A 25,126-nucleotide genomic window follows, 5' to 3' on the forward strand; every position below is an offset into this window, starting at 1 on the left:
ACTTTATTATGATGTTTACATAATAAAAAGACTTGGTGCAATAAATTATTAAAATCAATAAATACAGTAGATAACTCAATAAATACATCTGGCCAGGACAGTGGTGCAGTGTTCAGCACTTTTGCCCTGAATGTCTTGGGTTTACGCTGTTGAATAGCAACTTTTGCATGTAGTTTGCATGTTCTCCTCATATATATGGGTTCCTTTTAGGTAATGAATCTTCCAAGGTGTAGCTTGACTGTTGCACGATGACAGCTGGAGACCATTCTTCCTATGACCCTGAAAGGTTAAACAGATATAGATAGTGGATTGATGTGTGGATAAATGACCAAAATTGTGCTGTAGAGACAACTTGCCATTATAACTGTTATGAAAGGTGGTTCCACAAATGTAACAGAATTTGCAAAAGACTTTATAGAATATGTTTGTAATGTGGATTTAAAATGATTCATTGATAAATGTGGAAAAGTTTATATGATAGAACAGCTCTTTCTAAGGCACTGTACTGTATGAATTAGGTAATACTCTCATAGCGTATGTACCCCTACTGTATATATCGCCTTACAGGACAGAAGGTGTACAGGAAGTAAAAATTTTCTAACATTTGCTATTGTTTTATAGTGAATACTTCACCTTCAGAGTACTTACCTTAACACTTCTTGCTGATCCAAAGGAAACAAACAGTTGTTCTCTTACTCTGACAGACACTTTTTCAAATGTTTTCCTGTGAGCAATCTTTTTTCTCTGTGGAGTGCAGTAACACCATTCACACCTGGTCTGTTCGGTGTCTAATTGTCACCGGCTGCTCCCTACCAGGCCAAGTCTCTCTGTGTCCGTGATGTAATTTTGCATTTCCGCAAAGAAACATCCAAAGAGGCCTAAATGAGATTTCACTCAGCAGGACTGAGCCTGCGGTGGGGTGCTGATGATGAATGTATTGTAAGATTGATTAGCGCCAGTGAGAAGTGTGGCGGATATGGCCACCAGAAGTGTGTCTGTCTGTGTGTGTCCGTGAGACAAAAAGCTAAGGGTTTAGTGTTGCAAGTGTGTATGGTTAAGTGCACTGCTATGTGTGATCTGTGCGTGTGTGTTTGGATTGACTGCAAAGAGTGTCATTCAGGTGAGAAATGAGACAAGCTGGAGAGCTGAGAGGGGGGAAAAAGCGTGAAGTAAGAGACAAACAAGATCTCTCCTTCATAAATTCAATATATATTGAGACCATCAAATATTAGCATAAAACAAACCTAACAACCCAGGTTATATAGTCTTCATTCTTGGGGAAAAAATACATCTCCCTGACTCGAGATACCTTCACATATTTCCAGCTCTCAATGATTGGAGATCACCTGTCATGTTCTATGTAGAGTTGAAGTGATGCGTCTTATTCAGCCTTGCTTTAAGACGAAGGTATTTGTGTCTGAACAAATCTTCCATAGGACAAAAGTGAGAACTCATCACGAGAACTTCTCTATCCTTGTCACAACTGATGAATTTATTTTTCCCTCACCACAAACAGTAAGATTTCAGCACTAAATATAGGACTAAATAGCCTGACTCTACAGCGGGTGAAATGATTCAAACTGATATATAATGTGAGCAAATCATCCATTGGATTAAACTTTATTTTTCAATGTCATAAGAAATTACGATGGTGTCTTATTATTCAACGGTTTCACTTTAAAAAGTTACTACTGACATTTGGCTTATACTTGTTTAAAATATATATATATTTTGTTTTTAGGTTCAACATAAGCCAATAAAAGTTCTGCTGATTTATACACTGGAAAAACGATCTAGAAATAAGTAAAGATTTCTTGAATTAAGTGTATTTACCCTTGATTTGAGTAGGTAAATGAGATAGTTTGCCAATGGAATCAGTATTTTTACTCTTAAAATAAGATAATTAGATAATATTCACTTGAAATAAGACAATGCAATTGTCTTTTCTTATCTTAAATCTGTTTTTATTAATTAGTACTATTGTTTGTCCTGTACAGCACTTTTGTGCAGTTTTATACCTGTTTTTAAAGTGCTATATAAATAAATTTGACATTGACATTGACATAAATCTAAATTGTCTTGTTCCATTGGCAAGATGTCTCTTTTATCTCCTCAATTCAAGACAAATGCACTTATTTTAAGAAAAAATTACTTATCTAGATTTAGATTTTTTGCAGTGTAAAGCATGATCACAAGTTTACATTGTCAAAGTTCTCTTTTTTATTTAAAAGTGCACATGCACTACTTATGTAATAGAGAATAGAGGGAATATCACATCCTGTTTATATGCTGCCGCATTAATGTAAGGCTTAGATGGAATTATTTGGCTTCAGCACTGATGCCTCACAGCTGGAGTATATTGGCTGTTGTGAGTTTCCTTCAGAAATTCTGCTTTTCTTTCAAAGTCCATAGATAGTATCTAAAGCCATGAAGCCATTTAGGAGAAAATGTTATCCTGATTTTAGCTCATAAATTTGAAAAAGAAATCTTTAATAGGATTTTTATTCTTTAAAAGTTAAAATAATATTTACAGATATATTGTATCATTTGCTGTTATTTTTTTATGGTGTAATGATTTTTATGGCTGCACCTTAGCCAAAATACAAAAACAAACACTGGCAGATAAATTCTTTTCAACAGCTCATTGCAGTTTATATCATCACTTTTTATGGCTCTGCTTTTTTATGGAATAACACATATATAATAAGCCAATTGGTGCTGGTTAATAAGATGGAGGTTCTGCCAGTTTTCATTCTGCTGCTATAAAGATCATTTTATAAGTAAATCTAGTTTTTTTCTCAATCTGATGTTCCAAAGTTTGCTGCTATCAGAATCAAAAACACCAAGGAAGAGTGCTGTATTGCTAGTTTCCTTCAGGGCACTAAGCAGGTCTGCCTACCTGAAGCTAACTGGTTACGCAGTGTTGCTTTAATATCCTGATACCATTCCGTTCTACTGCTGAACAACAACAAAAAAACTTTATGAATATAAGTGCTAGCATAGTCTTTCTTATTTGTTTTAATATTTTCTTTTTGTTGTTGTGAATCAGATATTGTTCCCCTTTCTTCAGTAGTGCTAGGATAGTCCAACCCACCCAACCACTCATCCCTGTTTCTTTTACAGTCACAAAAAGTTCTAGAAACTGAGTTGATGTAAGTTTAATTTAAAGTTTTCAATCAACCTCATTTTTATTAATATAATCAGAGAGAAGGCCTGGGATACAGAAAGGAGGTAAAACACATCCATACATTTAAGAAACACAGGCAGCAGCACATTCCCCAGAAGAAACAAAAGCTCATGGCTCAAAGAAAACTAATTTCTGACAGTCTTCTGTCATGATTAAACAGTTGTAATAGTCTCTTGTAGTTGTATTTCATTTTGTTGTGTAATCTCTGACATATGTGCCTTACGATTTTCACAATTTATTTTAATTTCTATTTCCACATTAAGAACACAATATTGTTCTCCCTTTCATATCCTTTCTTTCACCTTTTCTCCTTTTTTCCTGTTTTTCCTTTCCTTTTCTATTTACATTGCAGTGTCCATATAATCTGTAATACTCCCTACATGAATAATAATAAAGCTATCTATATGTATCAATTAAGTTGAACACTATGGCGATAGCCGTACTGCTCCACTTATGAAAGTAAAACCTTTTAAGCTCTTTTTTGGCATCAAGACAATTATTCTTATTGCCACATTGCCAGACAGGACACTGTAAAAAAAAAACAAAAAAAAAAAACATTGGTGATTCATTTTATTGCAATTACATGTGATTGACCTAAGAAAAATAACATTTGTGAAGTGAAAGCATACTTGGTTAAAATGAAGAATTCCAAAGTTGATTCACAAACTTTTATTCTGCCCTATTTACTCTAAAATCCCCAAATAAAACCCAGATCAACCAGTTGTCCTTGAAGAAAATGACTAAACAATGGATCCCTGTGTGTAATGTAATCCCAGTATAAGTCCATCTGTTCTAAGAAGGCCTCAAAGGTTTGTCAAAGGACATTAGTAAACACACAGCATCATGAAGACTAAGGGATCCAGCAGAGAGGTTAGAGAAGAAGATGTAGTGAGGTGGAAAGCAGAGTTGGATTATGAAAATATGTCAAGCAAAAAGCATTACAAGGAGCATACTTCAATCCATCATCTGAAAATGGGGAAAAAATACAGAACTACTGTGAACATACCAAGACACAACTACACTCCAAAATTAAGGCTGAGCATGGATGGTTCTCATGGTAGTCCCCATGGTAACACTGGAGGGGCTTTAGAGATCTACAGCTCAGGTGGGGAAATCTGTTGACAGGACAGCTGTTAGTTTTAATCTCCACAAGTTTATCTTTCAGAATTGATAGAAAGACAAATTAAATCTTGAACAAACATTTATTGAAGCCTGAAAAAGACTTGAAACTTGAGCATTGATTCAGCTTAGAGCATCCAGTGTATTAAAATGGCCTTGTCAAAACCCTCACTTTCTAAACACACACCTAAGTAGCTTCAAAAAGACCTTCAAGGCTAAGCTATTTTATTGATAATGAAGGACAAAATCTTCAGTTCCTAGACGAAAAGACAAAGCCCTAGACTTCATGCTTTAACTTTACTGAAACGTTCTACAAGTACGTTTATTTCCACTTTAGAATAATGCACCACTTTATGTTTGTATATTACATAAGCTCTAATGTTAATACCGTATGTTGTTGTAAAGTGAAAAAGATATATTTAGAAGTGTCCCTTTAATCTCCATTTGCTGTCTTATTCTGAACCTGTCTGTGATGCAGTGCTGTTGAAAAGATAGAATAAGTTAAGTTTCATACAGGGCAAACATTTCATATGGCTCCAATTTGGCCGAGCCTATCAACAGTGAGAAGCTCTTGACATCATATCCGCAAAAAATCAGGTGCTCAGTCCAAGTTTATTGTTACTGAAACCGCTAGTCAGTACAACATTATTTCTGTCATCTAATAATTAAAAAAAAAAAGAAAATGAGGAAAAATTGTGAAAACCTGAAGAGCAGATTGGAGCCAAAAAAAAAAACATAAAATTATTCTCTAAAAGTACATTCTGTATCTGAGTTCTGATGTCAGCTAGTAGCTTTAATTTCTTGGAATTTAAATCCAAACTGCATTTAGCAATGAGCCCTCTTTGTGATGAAAAAAGGCATCCCTGTTCTTCTAGGTTCTGTTTGAACAAAATCTGATGGCTTAGTTTCAAGTCAACACATATTCACTCCAGCTGTGAAACAGTGGCTTCATTCAACAAAACAGATGTGAATAATATATTTTTAAAACATACGCATGCCCTCAAATTTACTAATCAGAGATAATGATGAGACAATACAAGTTCCATCGATATCAGGCAAAAACATAACATTATAATTAGATTTAATCATTGCATTTAAAAGCACAACCCATTCAGAACACATAGAGGAATGGCTGAGATCCCAATTGTGTGGGGTTTGAGATTGAGGTTAACCTCTGTTTACATTTCCAAAATACATTCAATGACACTAGTGAAATAAACATGTCCTAACTGTAAGCTAAATCTGTATTTTCTTTTTTTTTCCCTTGATAATTTAAACTTTTGATGTCCTTATGGACCTGGAATCCAAAGCAAACAATCCATGTGATTTTTATTTGAGCAAATATGTTGTCTTTTTGCATTTGGTAAAGATAAGAAGGGAAAAAGTCTCTGCAGACTTTGCTGCTGGAACTTAGCCCTCACTGTAGAAGCCGAAAATGCCGCACGGACAATTCCCCACACTCGGCTTTTAATGGCCGTACACAGAGGCAATAATCATAAAAAGCCAGGGTCTCTTTTTGAATGGGTACTGACATTCGTCTCCTACAGTAACCACAGCTCCAGCACTGGGCAATTTCCCCTCAACATGCAAAACTGTGAGGACAAAATGTGGGACCTGCCATTCTCCATGCATATTAAAGACACTTGTCATCAAGACGTCACCCAGGAGCTATGAGAACAAGAGGTACAGTTCCTCCGAGACAGACTCACTCACCATCAAAACCATGAAATTAGACCCAGGAAAATATCCTTGTGATGGGAAAAATGCTACACTTTAGTGCATTTTGCATATAAAAAAAACTGAAACGGATGCATGTAAATTGCCTGTGCCACAAAGACAAATTGGTAATTCAGGTTTGGAATGAAAATGACACTAAAGTGCAAAAAGGAAATGGTGCAGTATGAAAGGAATAAGGGTTGTTAAAATGTCACATTTGAGATTCGGTGCCTTTAGGAATCGAGATGTATTGTTAGAGGAAATGTGATAAACGCAAGCCAAATGTACGGGTAGCAAATAGAGCTCCGTGTATACCACGTTGTCTTAGTCAACGAGCTCAGAGCAACGCCCACAGAACAGACACATACTGATGAATGCACAATTTGTGGTTATATGCTTCCTTGCACCTTTCTTTTAGGAACTCATACGTTTTCTCTATAATGACAAAAAAAGGGAGCGTTTACCCACACAGTGACATTCATAGAACGGATGAAAACGAAATGTTGAGTTGTTCAAAGCAATGACAGAATTCAAAAACACAGGAGGTGCTTATGTAGTTGCTTTGAGTGCAGTGAAACAGAAATGTTAATGCTTGAAATCCATGCCACTGATGATGTTTGAGCAGATAAACCTTTTTATACAATTAGCACTAGCGCCAGCAGCAACAGAAAATTTCATTTAGTTTCTTTGTTGCTTTTTACTTTCCTTTTATAGTGATGCAAAAACAAGTGTACCGCCACTACAGATTCCCCTCGTTTGTTAATCTTAAATATTTTAAATCTTTAGTTGTGATGTGGAACAAAATGTACCTGAGCAAATACAACAGGAAGCTTTTGAGTAATAATTGCATTAGTTAAGGTTAAAAAAACCCTATTCATACTAACCTGACTTCGAGTAAAAAAAAATGAATTCCCCGAACTCTTTAGTATTTGTGGCTGGCGAAGAGTCTTTCACATGACTGTGAAGGGTTATGAGCCCACTCTATTTTATTGAAATGATTTAATTCAGCCATATAGGGTGTTTTTAAACATGTATGTTTTTTGATAAAGTCATGCTACGGACTGGATTTAATTTTAGACTTTTAAGCCTATCTAAATTCAAAGAAAAGTTTTGCGCCATTCAGAGGTGTACTTGCTAGTTTTATTCCATTATTATCATTCTGCTACATACCAAAGTGCGTTTGACCTAAAAGTGTTTAAATAAAGACCATTCTTTCAAAGTCGTTTGTCAAGAACTTAAAGGAGCACAATCGTATTCCCACCAACATGTTTTAACTAGATTTATTTCTCTTAAATGTTGGTGTTAGTGTGACACAAGATGCATCAACTAAAGTTAGACATTTGCCCCTTCAGTTTGTAAAATGTTTTACAACAGTCTGGGCAAACATGAGAATGTGATTTTTATCCATTTGGACAGCAGTGGTTCTGGTTGATGAATTTCATTCAGTTTATTTTAGGTGCTTTAAAGGTAGTTCTGGGTCATTTTTGTATGTGACCATCTTACTGTATAAAAAGGCTCAACACTGCCTTATTGGGGTTGAAGGCGGTCACTGAGTTTTGCGGGAGCTCCTAAGCCTTTTAAAGAGCAGATGTTTCCAGACTGATAAAAACCATCACTTTAATTTGCTTATGCTGCTGCATTTCTTTAGATCCAAGCATGATGTTTAAACTCTTTTTAGCCCTCCAAAAAAAATGTGGTCAATCAACAAGGGGGATGGATTATTCGCATTGGGCCAGATTGGTCTGGGTGGATCCTTCCCTTTAAAAACATTAAACTGTCAATGTAAAGCTTCCCTTGCACTCACTCGTTTTATCTTTGTCTTGCATAATTTTGTACATGATGTGAAAGATTTTGGGGACAAAAATGCAAAGATCCAGTTTATCTGTGAGGACCAAAAAACTTATGCAGCTTGCCGTATATGATGCAAAGAAGCCAGGTTATTTTACCTATATGAGGACACCCCCTTCTATTGGTTTGTCCCTGGGCTTCTCAGTGCCCAAGACCAGTGCCCTATAGGATGACAAATGGCCTTAATGAAATTGGACAACTCAGCATACATGCATAAAAGGATGTTAAATATTGATAGTGAAGATCAACGTAGCGGTGCATATTCCCCTCTTTAATATTTTAAGTGTCAGACAGCCCTATTGTCTATCTATTGGGGGGGACTGAAGGATGGAGGTGGGGGGGTAAATCACCGTCTGTGTCCCCCAGGTCTCTTTGAGACACATATGATGGCCAAGGCAGCATTCATTCTGCTACGAATGACAGCACTCAGGTCCGCACTTTGCATATATGCGCAACCAAAGTGAGTCAAGGCGGGTCTTTTCATAAATTTTCATTCAGATCTTGCAGGTTTATGCATTTTGAGGACACTGCATGTAAGCAAGCACATATGACTGAATATTCTAACAGCAAGTTTTCTCCAGCTGCAAATAGCCCACGCTGAAAGCTTATGATAAACATAAATGTGATTTGATTTGCAGCATAACGGATCAATCTCGGGACTTTGTGTTGATCAATGCCCTTGGAGTCTCCTATGCATCTCCTTGCCTTTAATGTATTAATCATTTCTCACTTCTAAAGTTATGACACATTGTGTAATCACAAATTGTGTGCACATGCCAACACTGTAGCATACAGTATAGTTATCACAGTAGCTGTACTGTACCTCCAGGGCGTGTCATTGCGCCGCACAGTAGCAAAGGCAAAGATCACATGAATAACCATTATTCAAATCGATTCAAATTAGGGGGGCACTCAAAGTAATCGGCTAATATCGTACAAAGAAAAAAATCAATTCTACTCCCATTTGGACACAATTGAATGCTTCTGAAGAGGGCAATTATTAAACACACAGATCAGATCCATAATTGGCCAGGGAGGGGGATATATTGTCATGAGGCCTAATGCACTTCCACCGAGCCAAGAGCCCCGAGAGACTCTTACTGTGAGCTAGTTTGTGTGGCAGCAGTAGAATTAGCTGGCAGCAGATAGGCTGTGGACCTGCCAGGGGTTTAGAAAGGGTTACAAAAGGTGGAATATGCAACTCCAATGTGGTGTTGCAAGGCCCCGTCTGCCATAACCGTCCTCCATCCCTCTCGCCACAACCCCCACCCCTTCTATTTCTACATACCCTGGAGGCTTATTCACTTTTGGTCCCTGACACACCGGAGGGATGACCCTGGGAATCTCATTATGCATATAGCCAAAGCATGCCCCCCCTAGCACCAATGGAACCACTGCTAAAGCCACCATCAACCCAGCCCCCCCACTAATACATTTGCATACAGAAGACAGACCAAATAAGGTAATAAATCAGCGGCCTATATTCAAATGCTTTGCAGGGAGATTGAAACCCCTGCATACACTCCTTCAAGTAAATTCACCCACATGCGGTGGAGTCAGATACCCATTCTCATCAGCGGACACAGGCGCTGCATCCACCGGACACCTAGATATAAATATATATCCCGCTTCACTGCATTGCCAAGGGAGCGAACCACCTCAATATATCAATATACATATGCTTATATCTCATATGCCTTAGGCAAACTAGCTACCTTGGTTATAAGGCTGTGCTTTCATGGCACCCGAAGGTCACTGCTCACACTGAGAGTGGGGAGGACAATTTGAATATTGCACTTAATGTAGGTCTTTGGACAGCAACTCTTCCCAATTCTCTTTTCCTCATCAATAATAACATTGCAGTGAACATGATAATCAAAGCAATTTCCTTAAGGTGGGATTACAGAGGGTTTCAATTTTCTTACAGAAGGCCAACATGTAATCTAGCCGTGTTTTTTTTTTTTGTGTCGCCAACAAAGTGTTACTTTACTTTTTCTTTAAAGCATTGTGATTCACAGGCAACGTGAAAGAAGTGGGTAACAGCCTTGCTCATGCTTGATATGGCTGATTACAAAAGTCTGAGAATAAATAAATAGGACTGTCTGGCTGTTGTGTATGCTTGAATAGGACACAGTGAGATGGAATAATAAAATCAAATCTCCTAAACAGAGTAAGATATATTTGTGTGAGTGTGGCTGGGTGTGTGCGCTAGTGCTGACTGGCACAATAAAGCGGGCCCACTATGATTGCATTATGATCTGGTGGAAAATGAATTCTGCTTAACAAGCCGACCACCCCGTTCAGACGCACACAACCAGCCCCACCACCACACTTACTTCCATTCCATTATTTCCAATAAAAATAGGAAGAAAAAAAAGATGCATTTTTAAGATACATGCAAATAGCGATCCATCAATCAATTTGTTGGTCCCAAAACTACCATCAAAGGGGCAGGGGCTGTGAAGTATGCAATTCCCCATCAACAAATGGAGGATTGAAGCAGAATCCTTCAAGCTTAATTAATGGGAAGTCTGCCACTATTACTTGGTTTGTTTAACGCGCCTCACACAGAGGGCAAGTTGTCCTTTTTTGAATCAGTGCACCGAATTCCACTTGTTCAACATCACTGAACTGCTTTTCATGCAAAAAAAACAATCCATCTCATTTTTAATCCTTACCCCTCGTGGGTCGGCATGTCATTATTTTGATCCCCCACGTACAATGGCTTCACACATTCATATCGCATCACTCAGAGAGTCTGTGGCAGTAATTATCACAAGGCAGAGATTTCTATTTGGAGAATAACTACCTTCCGTTAGGAAGAGGCTCTGAGGCAGTAATTTCTGTTCCATCCTAAAGTTCAGCCCCAAATACCGCTCTTCTCCAGATAGCCAATTACATCTCAGTAAACAGTGAGCGCAACGCTATTTTTATTGAGGCATCATTGCAAATCTATAATAAAAACTAACAAATGAAGGAAAAAAACCCACAAAGTTTGTTCAAAAGCGTCAATCTTGAACTTTATGTAGGGAGCCAAAATGGAAATGAGTCAATGTAAATAATGGTTTAATAAAATCCCCCCCAGTGTAAATCCAACATGAAATTCGTCAAAATGCAGGAAACTTTTCAGCCTCTTGAGCTAATAACTGGTAACAGGGAGAGGGCTTAAACAAAAGATCAGTCAAGCGTTCATTTGAATATTCAAATCCTTTTTAATAAAACTCAGCTTGATTAATTTCCCGTAGATTTGCCAAAAACGCTCACTTTGAATTGGAAAGAACATTATTTGAATTTTTCTGCTGAAAAGAAAGACAGAGGATGAGGAAGTATTCACCTGTTAAAGGCCATTGTCTCGAGGCGTGAATATTAGCCTGTATTTAAATAGTAAAAACCAGACTTTTGAACTTCCACACCCATAAAATATAATGAGTATGTTAAGATATTTGCATTAGTCAAAACCATTACAAAGCACAAGGCCTTCTGCAAAAATATTTTTGTCTGTTTTCTACACTTTATATACGTACATATCTAACAAGGTATTCAATTGCAATCTTTTAAATCTAAAATAACAATCTATAGCCCATTTAATGCCCTTTAAATATAGATTTATTAGATATAGATACATATGAAGATTTGATCAAATGAAAATAACAATATTTGCATCTTTTTTTATACACTCACACATTTACTGGATAAACTGCAAGATGAGTTTGGCTATGCTGTGGCTAATAATCAGTAAACTAGTATTTAGCAGTGTAACCACTGTTTCTGAAAATATATTTTCATCTGCACAAAGTTGAGTCAAGCAGCTTGTTATACATGTCAGGAGATATTAAAACTAAGGAAGTCTGGAATTCTTTCCACAATGTATCTGATTTCCTATGTTTTGTCTACAAAAAGGCATGCTTAATGATGCAATCTTTCATCTTCTGTCACAATCACTCCTTGATTTTATTTTGGTACTCTTATTACATTATTATTTTGATGGATTATCACTAATCCAGGATTCTTGGTATGTCATTAATAGGTTGAACACTAGAAACTCAGTCCCTATATTACTAAAGCTAAGCCACCATAACTCATGATGAACCTTGATTCAAATTCTGTGTTTCAGCATTTTCTTAAGATATAACCGAAGAACAACAAACTAAGTTTTTTTACTCATAAAATGTTTCCCCATCTCTTTTTCAATCAGTTAATAATATCTCCCTCAGACCATTACTCTGGTGCTGATTGTTGACTGAGTCTTTGATCCTATCAAATCTTTTCAGTTTTAGTTTCTCTTTTAGGCCAACAGTGATCATTCCAGCTGTGCAGCCTATTATGATGCATGCATTTCGGCAAAATGGAGCTAAAACAATGTCTCAAATGACTCCTTTTACTTTGCTTTGACCTCACCGATTGCACTGAATGGTATTATTTTGAACATGCGCAGTTGAATTAATGGTATAATTCCGTGAATAATTCAGTAACATGCATGTCATAACTGTTGAGTCTGCAGGGTTTCTATTACCTCAATAAGCCTACTGGTAAATTATTTGAAATGTCGGAATATAACTTCTGCCAAAAATAAATAAATAGATCTGCTTAATGTTGTTGGCCTGGTTGCAGAGGCGTAACCAGAAGATTTTTATAAGGGTGGCCAGGCAATAACCAATGTACACTGAGGGGTGGACGAAAGTGGATACACTTTCAGCTTAAAAACAAGCAAAACATCCACATTTTCAAAAGAAAGACAAACTATATTTTCCTACAGCCGTTGCTAACAAATAGACGCATATATTTAAACATCCATGCTTTTTACATAAAAGGTATAGTGGATACAATTCTCTCAGGTTAGATTTCTGGGGCGAACACCTCTTCCATTGTCATTACTTACCTACTTTTATCAATAATCATTCTGCATAAAATCTATATTTATGAATACTTACACATACATAAATTAATTTTTTTAATAAGTTTTTATTAAAATAGTTATTTATCTATGATTTCACTTCAGACTCCTAGATGACTTCCAGAAACATTTTATTTTTATTACTTTACCCCATATATAACACAAAATGTAGGTCTGAAAAGAGCATGAATTCTGTACCTATCTTTAATTTTAGTATACTGATTTGTATAATTAACCACAAAAAATGTAAATGTTTTGAATATTCCACTTGAGAGTATTACTGCTGCCACCGTCTGTATTAGAGGGAATAAAATGGTAGGGGTGGCCACAGGGGTGGCCAATGATTGGCTTAGGGTGGCCATGGCCACCCCTGGCCCCCCATCTAGCTCCTTCCCTGGCTGGTTGTAATATAATAGTGAGAGACAACTTTCCCAAATGGGGATCAAATCAACAGCCAACAAAAACAAATGTATAAGCTTAACTAAAAAATATATATAAAAGATATTGAAACAAATATCATTCACGCATATTTATGACAGTTTATCTTCTTCAAAATGTTAACTACTGAGAGATAGTAATGTAGCATAAGCAAACTCTGAATTTTTAAACCCTAAGTAGACAAAATATAATAATGCACATGTCCACATGACAAAAGTTTTCTACAATAGTGATTTTTTTTTCCTGGCATGTCAAAATGTTGAATAGATCACTTTGTACCAAAATGTGATTAGACAAAAAAAAAAAAAAAAAAAAACACAAATACACTTAAAAGTCGTGTTATTTCATTAATAACATAAAATAAAGCAGTGATAACACAAAAAAAAATCAAACCCATAGAGTCAAACTAACTATGGTGTACCACAGGGTTCTACTTTTGGGCCCTAGATATTTATGCTCTACATGCTCCTTCTTCAGAACTTTTTGTGCACACTTATTGATTTAAAAAAAAAAAAAAAAAACTTGTTCATCCTCCAGCAAAATATTTAAACTTTTCTTCTAGCCTCCTACTCCAAATCTTCTATCAGGAACCTTGACTTAAATTTTGACTTTGATTTGACCTTAGATGTTAAGTACTTGGTTCACTGATGTTTATTCATATAACAATGCTGTTTGGTTTATTGTAACTCATACTCAAATTGCTTGAACAAAATATCCTTAGATCATCTGTTTGCTTTCATAATACTGCTGCTAGGATACTGTTGTCACACTGCTACTACAATGGCCGGCCATTGACTTGGGGGTTTTTGGAGGGACCTTGAATCGACAAGCACTTCATATATTTCTGATTGGTTTTCGGTTTTCTTTTTGTTAAAGATTATTTTTTGGCGACGAGGGATTTATTGATAGCAATGTGATAAAAAAGAGAGAAGGGTGAAATCAAGCAGGTTTAAGGGTCAAGGATCAAACAGGGAAAAGTTGTGTTGATATTGAGCGTCGTCACTACCACTTCATCTAAAGGTATTAGATTCATATGCATCTTGGAAGTTGCTGAGTTCTTGTCTCACAAAACCAAGATAAGGGATTAAGGAGAAATTTCCTGATATCGACTAGGTTTCACAAAAGCAGGATCACATAGGTTACCACAGGGATTTTATTCTGGGCAAGTAGCCTGCTCCAGAAAAGGTCCACAACCAGGCTTAGTAATCCTGGTACCTTATCTGTTCAGTCAGCATCACAACCTTCAGAAAGCAATGAGATTTGTCAGTGATTCTTCTCGTCGTGTTTATGCATTTTTTAGCAGCCTACATTAAAATCCACTTACACATGTTGTTATTTAGCCAAGTACTTTATAATTTTTTTTATTATTATGGTAGCATATACAAGGTTCCCAAACATTTCAGCCTTTGACCCCCGAAACAACAGTGATACAAACCCTCTAGAAAAACGTGTTGTTTTTTCAGTCTTTATTTATTTTTATATATGGAGAGAAGTATGACTATGTCCTACATTTTGTTCATATTTACAAAATGTATTTTTTTATAACATCAAGTTATTTTAATAAGCCTTTTATTATAATTTGGGTTATTTAATGGAACATTTAATTAATTAATAGGACATTCAATACTTTAATTTTAGATATTGGAATTATGCATAAAATACAATTAAAAAATGAGTTACATCTACTTTTTTCAATGTACATTTATGTATTTTAAAGGACATTCAACTTCATGCAATTTTTATTTTGGCCAATATACCTCAGGGATTATATCATGATGAATTTACTGATCGCTCAACTTGGTATTTTGTGACCCTTACATTGGGAAGCCTTGGCCTATACCATTATTATTTTCTTTGAGGACATTGTTACTTTTAGATTGTCTTTTAAAGATGCTTGTCGTTTTATGTTTGTCAGAAATACTCTTAATTGATCATTTCTGTTTTTAGGTGATCAAAGAAATGGCTTTGGGCAAGCATACGCTGTACGGTTATTTCAGTCATTGGACTCAGCTACAGCTAAAACTATATGATGAAACCAGAGGATTTAAAAGTTCACAGCTTATGCTATCTCATCTTATACATGCTTTGAGGCAATCTGACTGCTCACATTGTACGTCTAAAAAGTACACAATGGAGTCAGCACCGTAGGAAGATGGCCGTACTCATCTGTCCTGAAGACAAGCCAGGAAAGAAGAAAAATAATTCCCTTGTTTGCACATGTGCAGTGAACAAGGTTAAATAAATCACCATGTAAACGCTTGTTGATTTGCTTCGACTGCATATGGTCACAATCTCCTTGCAAGATTGAATTTTAAACATGCTTGATGTACATCCGATCACACGATTCCAAATCGGGAGGTGGTCTTCAGAGGCTTATCACCCCTACATACTCCCTGTACACAACACAACGCAGGATGCACAATGAAGCTGAAACTTAGCATGATCCCAAAAATTCTTTTGTTTCTGAGAAATCAGCCCATACAGGGCAAAAAATGTCCAGTGTATGCCCACCCCAACTAAATTATTTCCCAAACCTTTCCCTCCCTGAATCCCTTTTAATACTTAGACAACGTTAATAGTTTTTTGTATACACACAGTGTATACAAAACATTTAGTTTAGTATGCCTTTCCAGACGCAAAATAAACATTTCCATTCCATAAAGTGCTGCAATGATATCGTAGTTTCGAGTATTAATATATATGGTGGAAATATGCAGTATTTTTGGTTTGGTGTTATCAGTGTGATGCAGAGTCTGTAACATGATCCAGAGATTTTTCAACAGATCTGCAGGCTGATGGTGATGGGTAAGAAACTGTTGCAGAATCTGCTGGACTTGCATCGAATGCTGCGAAGCCTCTTCCCAGACGGCAGCAGGGAGAAAAGACCATGGTGGGGGTGTGAGGGTTCATTGATAATGTTACGGGCTCCGGACATGCAGCACTGGGATGCAATTTCTTTTACGTAGGGAAGAGGAGCCCCAATGATCTTCTCTGCTGTTCTCACTACTCTTTTCACTTTCTTCCAGTCTGAGACTCTGCAGCCTCCACACCACACAGTGTGACAGCTGGTCAGAACGCTCTTTATGGTGCTTATGTAGAAGGTCGTTAGGATGGGTGGGGTCAGATGGGCTCTCCCTGACCTCCGCAGGAAGTACATGTGCTTCTGTGCCCTCTTGACCAGTGAGGTGCTGTTTACAGTCCAGTTGAGGTTGTCTTAAATGTGCACCCCAAGGAATTCAGTGATGTTGACCACCTCTACAGCTGAGCAGTGGAGCGTGGTTGGGCCAATTATTTCTGAAGGCTACAATGATCTCATCTATCTTCTCCACATTTAGTTTCAGGCTGTTATTTTTGCACCAGTCCACCAGCTACTCAACCTCCTTTCTGTAGTCCTGGTCGTTGTCATCTCTGATGAGGCCCACATTGTCTGCAAACTTCACAATGTGATTGGTCGTGAACCTGGGGGCGCAGTCATGTGTCATCAGAGTGAGCAGCAGGGGGCTCAGGACACAGCCCTGAGGGGAGCCTGTGCTTAGGGCAGTGGTTCTCAAACTTTTTCTGTCATTCCCCACTTTGGACAAGGGGGAATTTTCAAGCCCCGCCTGTCCCCATCGCCCCAACACAATGATAATGAAATATGCAACAATCTTAAAATGTTCCAATTTTACTGAAGTAACAAGTAGTATCTAAATACAAACTATCTACATCAAATAACAGCAAGCTAAAAAATAAAGAAAACAAAAATGCAGCTGTGTCAAAATTTGTATCAAGCTCAAAGATAGAAAAAATTAAAGTGCCACTCTGCAATCTGTTAATAAAAGAAAAGAAGTGAAATCCATCTGGCAAGACAGGTCTATTTATCCCTGCATTAGTGGCTGCAATGAGCCTGTTTTGCATTGCACAGTTTCTCAAAACGGGGTTGCAGGCTTGATACTGCCACTCTCAAGTCATGCTCAATGTTCAGCTGAGATCTGTATTTTGTTTTCATTGAAGCAACAGCTGAAAAGCCCATCTCACAGAGATATGATGTGGCAAAGGGAAGAAGAATGCACACAGCTCTCTGCCCGATGAGTGGATACTCCCTCTCCACTCCTAACCAGAATTCACTATTAGTCTGAGCATTAAACCTGAGCTTCAGGGTGGAGTCAGACGTCATTTCAATAAACTGGTCCTCCTCAGCAGACCTAAAATCAGCAGGTGCTGCAGACAGAATAGGAAAAAATAGACTTACTTTATTTTTCATTGCATAATAAACTAATAAAATATTTCAAATTCAGTTATTTATGATCAACCTGCGCCGTCAATCCCGGCGCATGTGCGCTTTATTTGCAGTCTGGACGCTAAAGTTAAACATGCTGTGTCTCTGCTCTGACTGCAGCGCTGAGAGGGACTCCTGCAATAGCGGGGGAGAACGGGGTTGGGACGGAGGAGGCGCCCCACGGCAGCACCTGCCGCTGGAGGACAAGAAAAGGAACGATACGTGCTTTCACGTAAGAGTCTCCAAAAGTCGCTAGATTTGTCGCTAGTCGCTTTTTTGAAAAAGAGTCGCTGGAGGGGTCTGAAATATAGCGACAAAGTCGCTGAGTTGGCAACACTGGGGCGCGAAAGTTTATTCCGTTACAAATAATATGCCGACGTCACGTCAATAATTATTTTGGCACTTCAGTTCCAGGTGAAATGTTTCTCATATCTAATGTTCTTTTAATTAGACTGCATGTAGGCTAGTAATGATTACTTTGTGGGTTTGATTGGTCTAAAAAGCGGCAACATACAGCTATAAGGACAGTTTGCTCTCACACGTTCTACATTTATAGTCACACACACACACACACACACACACACACACCGGAACTTGGCGCGCCCCACCTGTCACGTCTCAATTCCCCACCAGTGGGTCGCGCCACACACTTTGAGAACCGCGGGCTTAGGGTGATGTCATCAGAGGTGTTCTGTCGACCCGGACTGCCTGAGGTCTGTGTGTGAGGAAGTCTAGCAGCCAATTGCAGAGGGGTATATTGAAGCCCATCCAGTTTGCCTATCAGATGCTGTGGTGCTGAATGGAAAAGCATCCGCACATACAGCAGGTGTTCTTCTCCGTTAGTTGTGCTAGGCTCATGTGAAGAGCAGAGGAGATGGTGTCATCATTGGAGCGGTGCCGGTTAAAAGTTGGGGGGAGACTGGAGACGAGTTCTTTAACCAGCTTTTCAAGGCACTTCATCATGATAAGAGTCAGTGCTGTTGTATGTCTGTGATTGCTTGTATGCCTTGCCACATCCTCCTGGTGTTGCTGGTCTCGTGTAAGAAATCATGAATTTTCTGGCTGTGGTTCTGCTTTGCTGATCTGATGGCATGGTTCAAGTTGGCACGCATTGTTATCAGAGCCTCTCTATCACCAGACTTAAAAGCTGAGTTCCATGCTTGTAGCGATTTCCGAAGCTACCCATTCATCCAGGGTCATTGGTTGGCCCGACTGGTGATGTTCTTTGTGATGCTGACATCCTCAATGGATTTGTTGATGTAGGCTGACACAGTCATGGCATACTCATCTATATCTATTTTGTTGTCATATGTTACTGCAGCTTTGATCATGTTCTAGTCAGAGCATTTAAAGCAGTCCTGGAATTTCTCCATGGCCCCCTCACACCACACTCTGACTTCCTTAACTGGCCTCTCTTTGGAAGGTAACCCCTTGTGCCAGACATCTGTCTTTTTTTAACACCTAAAATAAGTAGGAGGATCAAATTTGTGTGCATCACCTTCTAAGTCATAGTTTGGGACATTTTAACACTATAGCCGAAAAATGTTCTAGATACAACTGGCTTACCAAATGTTTTTATATTGTTGCCAGGTCCTCTTTGTTCTTGTCACATTAGTTCTGTATAATTATTGACAGGATGTGTAACAAGTAAAAAGTGATAAATCATATCCACTACTTGTTTTTATACCAGATGCCATTGTTGATGTAGCAGGGAAACAGTCCCTTTTTAAGTCAAACACTTAAACCACTACCCCACAGAGGGACTGAATACGCTACGCCAAAAAAGTTATATGAATCTTTCACCTGTAAGATCTGCATTGCTTGCATTATTGGCTTTCATCTAAATATTGGAAAGTTAATAATTTTTTATTTGAAAAGGGAATTCTTTAGGAAATGTGTATTTTAGGCTACTTGGGGATTAAGTTTATGTATTGTTCACCAAATCAATGAATCTGTGGTGAAACACATGGTCTATTACAAAAAGTTGTGGACCTACATTTAGGTTGATTATTTATATCTAGCTTGACAAAGCCACACCCTGGGAGTCTGACTTGGTCTTTGTGAAGCATATAAAGCCAGGATGCACTGATCACGCCAGGAAAAGCATTTGCTTATCTTTTATCCTGAATTTCTGAATATACCAAGACAGGCAGAACCTTCCAATAATGACCTCTTTTGCTTGAGAAGTTCATTTTTTAGTGACAAAAAAAACATCTTTTAAATAAAGCTTTTGGTTTTCAATGCTTTTTGACATTCCAGGCTTACTTTTTAGTATGACTTTTACCGTTTTTGTTTTTTTTTTCATGTACAACAAAGCTCTTTTTCCTGAAAGATGGAGCTGCTGATCATGACATCACTGGTGGGTCTATACTTCCCCTAAGCCACATGGTCCAATTACCTTCGGAGCCCAGCTAGCCAGTCACTATAGAGAAAACTGTTGGCATAAGGAACAAAGAGAAAGAACTCTAGCTGTTTCAAATGAGCGCTTCCTAAAATGCTTTCCAGTACTCAACTAGCACTGTAGATAAATAATAAATCACTCATTTAGCAATTTCTGTAATAAAAATATAGATAATGAGGCTGCTTTTATTAACTTTTCAGCTCTGCAGCAGAAATCAATGTTTTATAAGCACACATGCTTAAAACAAAACTGTAGATTTAGTAGAGAGAAAAGCGTCCTTTCTTTCAACATCCTCACATGCTTCCGGTGGTGACATATCAAGTAATGACGGTGTGTGAGGTTAATGTAATGCCAGAGAGCAAGGATTGATGTGGAATTTTACATGCAAGATTTAAAAGGTTTGTAAAGAGATGTTTTATTTGACTTGAAAAATCTTAATATCTTAAACAAAGATGAAGGCCAAAGAAGAAGAATAAAAAGCACTTATCAATACACTGGCAGCTCTACTGCTAAACTGTATGCGTATAGTTTAGAATGACTGGCATTTGCTACAAATGTCCTCCTAACTTTCTGTATACACAAGCACCTTATAAAACAAATTTGTTTTTTTTATCATGCAAAATATAAGCTGTTTGTTATAAATAAAGAATTTCTTTAATCAAATTCTACAAGGTGACTCTAAATTCTTTAAAAAACAATATTAAACTATAGTGAAGCTTCAGGCTGCAACAGAGGTTGAAGTTGTAGGAAAGCATTTACAAAAACAGGGCTGTGTTACATCAAACTGTTGATGGCAGTATCTTGTTTCATGTGATAAAAAATGTGTGAGGTCTTGATATCAACATGATCATGATGATTTTTTTTTCTTTTAATTTAGGTTTCTTTCTGCACAAATTCTTTTACAGTTTAGTCAAGGTGTTGCGAGCTAGAGCTAAGCAGAAAAACAAGATCAACATATGCATGCACCCAAACTAAGTTAAAAGATGAGTTTGCTCACATTTTTTGAATGATATAACTATAGCCCTTCTGAACAAACAGCTCTAACATTCACCAATTGGCCTCCCTGTTTTATGCCAACCTTTCTTTTATTATTCATCCTATTGAAAAGGCGTCTGAAATTTAAACTGTTCTTTCTAAACACAAAAGGTTAAACAAAGTATAATTTTGTTAAAAAAATAAAAAAAAACTCTGTGGTACTGCTGCAGTGGTAATGTCTTGTTATCACTATAATTTGCATATCCTCCGGAGGTCAGGAAGTTAAAAGGGCGAAGTAATATGGTAAACACCAACTACAAAATACTTTCTAAGTGAGAAGAAAATAGTTGATAGTATCCCTGATCCTCTGTGGTTGTTCCATTTAGAAAAAGAACAAATATGCAAAGGTCCATGTGGGCAAAGGGTTGGAATTGCCTACTGTTATAAATTCAGTCACACAGGAAAAAACAAGTTTAATGCATACTGGTGAATTTATTTTAAATTTCTTGCTTGATTTCATGATATGCCCGTGAATTGTGCAGAATCCTGGAGAGCTAAAAGTTAGAAAGACTTTAGCAGGAATAAATCACTTTATTTGATGTGCACAGCTACGGTATAAAATGTTTTAGAATTAAAACATAAATTAACAGATATTTACTGTTAAAAAACTTTTAATGTGACCACAAGTTTGCACAACACAGCGCAGATTCTCTGCATATCATAACTGTTTCATTAAAAGACATTCCACTAAAAGGTGCTTTTGTTTTAATGTTAAGTGTCAAAATTACTACTGCTATCAGCAACCTTTCTCGTCATATAAATAATCTTTTAGCTAATTACTTTTGTCTTTTTATCTTTAATGCACAAAAAAATATATCCTAGAGATCAGCACCCACCATCTTTTGATTGGTCTGCTCTGACTTCGAACCTGCATATCAAACAGAGAAAGGATCTTTTGTGTGTTCATGAAATGCATTAATTTACTTTTATTTTCAATAAACAGATGAACAGAGCACATATACATTAATACATTTGTTATGTGGAAACAGTCTTGTAATGTCTTTAATTCTTTGATTTCAAAACCTTTGTCACAGAAACTTTCACAAAAACCTTGCAAGTCTTAAAGTCCTCAGAAGCAAATTTTGAAAAGACAGAACTAGAATCACTAGACAAGGCCAGGAAGAAAATCTGTACAACAAATTTAGCTATGTGGTTTTTATCAGTTAATTAACTTTTTAAATTTTTTGCAAACCACTATCATTCTCCGATTTTTTCTTTTCGAAATATTGTGACATAATTTTAAGATCTTCTTCTAATATGAAACTTAAAATTAAGATTTTTAAATCAAGTAGGGCACCCAAGGCATTTTTTTTAAAGGGGGATGTCTCTACTGAGTATTTACTGTATGTCAGTTGCTAAAAAAAATCTCTTGGCACCGTCTCTTCTCAAATTATCTCTGCTTTGCAGAATCTAGCATCAAATTAAGACTCATCTCATGCGCACCTGCAAGACTGACTTCCTGGTTCAACCTTAAACCCAGCTGTAGGTGCATTTAGGGTTTCTTTTTTTTTCGTAGTTATTTTTGGAGCGCTCGCATTTGGTTGATTTAAAGGTCTGATAGCCCATGTTTGAATTTTTTTCCTTTATTTAAATTTTTTTCTTTACTGGAGTACTGCCTTGCTTTGGAATGTCATCATTACTGATCTGGAAAAAATAGTCTCATGCCCAAAGATCAAAATGAAATGTTTAAATTCGCAAACACTGGAGCAAAAAGGGGGGAAAAAAACCCTTATGTTACAGAAGGCCTCCTCTGCTCTCAAGGCCTCCGCCCTCATAAACAAAGTGATTTATTCAAACTTTCCATATCAGAATTCTGCTATCTAATTACTTCAGGGGGGGACAGCATATTCCACTCACCTATGAGTTATGGAGAACCTTTTTTTATGAGTGAAGTTGATGAAGGATCAGGCGAAGAGCTCATCATAAATCCTCAATAATGCAAACGTTTGAGGAATATCTCAAAATAAAAATGCAAATGTGATTAAGAATGGGTTAGCCTGTGCTGATATGGCAGCTTGTATCATCTAAAGAGATGCACGGCACCTACAGGAAGAAAAGTGCCACGTACTAAGGAGGCACTCAAATAAATAAATAACACTGAGTAGCATAGAAAGTGTGTGGTAATATTTTCTTTACAGCGTGCAAAGATGCACCCCCCCATTCAAACACACATGTGTCAGCCACATGCACTATAGAGGCACACACTCTCTCAGTCGGTACGCTTATATAAAAACGAAAGTGTGCCCAGCATTTTAATCTCACACCTACGTGGCCCCTAACGAGGAGGCATAAACTTTTAGGGGAGAGGGTGAAGTGGAGGCTTGCAGATGCAAAAGGGGTGCAGGGAAAATGGCGGAGGTACAATGCAGCAGCTTGTTAGTGACTGAGAGGCGAACAGTGAGGACGATCGCGACAACTCGTAACTCGCCTTTTATCTCTCGTCACCGACAGATGAAAAATCACTGTGAATCTGCCACATCCGTCGGCATTAACATAACAAAGCCTGCGAGGGGAATGAGAGAGGGGAGGTAGAGAAGTAAAGAGAGGCCATAGCAACTGTCCTCTTCAAATAAACCCAAAGTCTGACCAGTGTACAGGATTTTTACCTCTTTCTAGGTTTTATATTTAGTATTCTCCTTTTTTATACTTTAGTTCGCTCTCATTTTAGTCCTTCTCCCTCACACCCATATACCACATTTACACAGGATATGCTTGGTGAGAGCAGAAGTCGATCAACCTAAAGAAGATCCTCCCCAGCCTTGGTATCACCTCACCACTCAGTAGGTCTTTTCAGCAAAATATACAAGGCTGAATTACAGACAGATCTGGGAAAGAAAGACACAAAAAAGGGGTCTCATCACCTTTTCTATCTTGCCATTCCTCTCCATCAACCCAGGCTCATTGGGTGGAAAGAGAGACGAGAAGGAGAGGAGGGGGTTGAAAGACATTATGCATATGAAAATGTCCTGAAAGAGGTGTGATTTATGTATGCATTAGATGCAGATTCCATTACGGGCCAGTGGCTCAAGTGAGATCTTTCCAAGAACACCGGGGCGACCTGATCAGACTCAGTCTCATTACTGGCCATGCGGGCAGCGACGGGAAACTACAGACGAGGGGGAGAGAAAGGGTGCGATGGAGGGAGAGAAGAAATAGAGGAGGCATATTTACAACCTGGACACACACACCTCACCCACAGGGATAGAGTAAATTGCAATCTGCCCTCCAAGACCACGGCAGATCAGAGACAGACGCTCACCTGAAAGACGAGTGGGAGAGAAGAGAGGAGCGGGGAGAAAAGAGATGCTGTGCAAAGTGTGAATACATGTCTGTGGGTAACTGTGGTCAACATCTCACTGGGCTGTGTTTGTGTGCCAGTGTTCCTGAAAACGGCCTTGTGGCCGGTATAGGCTTTATGTGTCGCATTGCATATGTATTCCCTAAAAAACATACATATGCAAGTTCACGCCTGCTGTAAGCCAGGGTGGTGGGAAAGGCTTGTTTGGCTTGATAATCACGTGCCAGCTTGAGATAAGGAAAAAGTGTTTTGTGAAAAGAAAACATGGGCTGCAGTCCTCCATCCCGGCTGACCCCAGCGCTGTAGCCCTTGTGATTGGGGTCAGCCTGGAGATTCCTTTTTGGCCAGCTAATGTGATTGCATCGGAGCAATCCCCTTAAACGCCATCAGCTCTGATCTGCATAGTAATTGGCTCGACTCTCCTTGGACATGACCTTGGGGAGGGGCGCTGTCACTCCTGCCGCTCTCTCCTGTACTGGCAATCATACACACAAAACTGCATCCAAACTCTATGACTCATACACACACATGCATATACACACAGAGAAATACTAAGGCTCCCCAAGATTTCTTCTGGCTGGATTGGTGACTTTGCTCAAACTAAGGGAGAAATTTGGGTGACAGGGTGTTTATAAATAACAGCTAAGTTATGGCAAAAAACACTGGTCTTTTTTCTAATAAGTTCAGTATGGCACCAAGAGAAAAAATAGCAGTAAGTTGTATTGTGAACTGTGCTCTGATTGGGAAATATAATAAGCTTGCAGGGCTGCTGTCACTGGTCCATCACCTGCATTCTGACCAAGGAGAAGAAGAGAGGGGGTAGTTGTCATGGGGTGAGTAGGGAACATTAGGTGTAGACAGGGGCATACGGTTTAATGTTGTATAATGGCTTCTCAGGTTGAATCCTTTGCTCGGCTGTAGCTGGTGGGCTA

This window comes from Cyprinodon tularosa, unplaced genomic scaffold (genome assembly GCF_016077235.1).
Source record: "Cyprinodon tularosa strain WSP-4 unplaced genomic scaffold, ASM1607723v1 ctg22, whole genome shotgun sequence".
In the NCBI taxonomy this organism is placed as follows: Eukaryota; Metazoa; Chordata; class Actinopteri; order Cyprinodontiformes; family Cyprinodontidae; genus Cyprinodon; species Cyprinodon tularosa.